General features: G+C 37.3%; 1 pseudogene; it reads left to right on the top strand.

Moving 5' to 3' along the window:
• The first annotated feature begins 269 nt into the window (after positions 1 to 269).
• On the top strand, positions 270 to 1,246 carry LOC140516780 (olfactory receptor 10AG1-like; annotated as a pseudogene).
• Positions 1,247 to 1,557: the final 311 nt, after the last annotated feature.

The following is a 1,557-nucleotide window of genomic DNA, read 5'->3' as shown; positions in this document are numbered from 1 at the left end:
TACCTGCTTGCATAGTTACATCAAAATATCCAAGAGTAAAGTTGTAACACTTTGGCATGACTCTTGGTAGATAGGAAGTACTTCATATTCATTTACTAAATGATTTTGACTTTTTTAAAGAAAAGAATAAGTAATATTTTGAAAGATATGCTAAAGAATGTTGGAGAGGGAAATTAAAATGTAAAATGCTAAATATGGGAGGAACATTTTTGCTCATAATATCTAACATTCTCTTCTTTGCTGAAAGAAACAGAGACCACAGAAGGAAAATGATTGGCTGGTTCTCAGTTCATTGTTTCTGCAGGCAAAAGAAAGAACCAACGGCAAGGGACAATCTCACAGTTGTGGTGGAATTCATTCTCCTGGGATTTTATGATCTTCCCAAACTCCAAGGTTTTCTCTTTGCAATTTTCTTAAGCATCTATATGAGTATACTGATAGGAAATGGTCACCTCATTGTCATCACCAAGATTGACCCAACTCTCCAAACACCAATGCATTTCTTTTCCTTGGGAACTTTTCCTTCTTGGAAATCTGTTACACATCTGTCACTGTCCCCAGAATGCTGACATATCTCTGAACCCAGAATGGAACTATTTCATTCATATCCTCTGCTGTACAAACTTGTTTCCCTTAAATTCTTGGAGTAGCAGAGTGACTGCTACTGGCTGTACTGGTTTATGACCGTTATATGACCATCTGTAAGCCTCTCTACTATCCTCTCATCATGAATCCTAAGGTATGTGTCCAACTAGTCATGACGTCCTGGATGATTGGGATCCCCGTACTGTTAGAGGAGACATATCAGATTTTCTGTCTGAATTTTTGTGGTCTTAACAAACTAAATCATATTTTCTGTGATGTCCCACCATTACTGGAGTTGGCCTGTGTGGACACATATAAAAGAGAGGTCTCTGTCCATGTTGCCACATTGGTATTTGTCATAATTCCCTTTCTGTTGATACTCACTTCTTATGTCAAAATCATTACCACCATTCTGAGGCTGCCTTCGACCTCAGGGAGATCCTAAGCCTTTTCTACCTGCTTCTCCCATCTCATGGTTGTGGGCTTATTCTATGGGTCTGGAAGTATTGTGTATTTGAGGCCAAAATCCAGTCACTCAGCAGGATCAGATAAAGTGTTTGCTCTTTTCCAGACTACTGTGACCCCAGTGTCCAACCCCCTGATTTACAGCCTGAGAAATAAGGATGTCATTGCTGCACTGAGAAAACTATGTCCTAAGTGAATTAGGTCATAAATCCATGAGAAAAACCCATAAACTTCTCTTTTCTTTTATTTCATTCCACAGTTCCTACAAAAATGAGTGTCTGTTTGATTTTTTTTCCATTGCAAGTAAAATGTCCATTAATGAGAACCAATAAAGAGACTCTATTTGAAAATGCAAGATAACTGGCTAAAGTGTCCACTTTCTTTTCCTTGATTGTGAAAGAGATGAACAAATTCCTATTTATGAAATGATGAAATATAAAAAAGACACCTTAATTTATAATTTCTACTACTTTTCCAATATCATGTGAACTTACCCCTTTAAAAAAA

The sequence above is a fragment of the Notamacropus eugenii genome, chromosome Y (assembly GCF_028372415.1).
Source record: "Notamacropus eugenii isolate mMacEug1 chromosome Y, mMacEug1.pri_v2, whole genome shotgun sequence".
NCBI lineage: Eukaryota > Metazoa > Chordata > Mammalia > Diprotodontia > Macropodidae > Notamacropus > Notamacropus eugenii.
The sequence above is the reverse complement of the archived record's forward strand: the minus strand, read 5'-3'. Positions and strand labels throughout refer to the sequence as shown.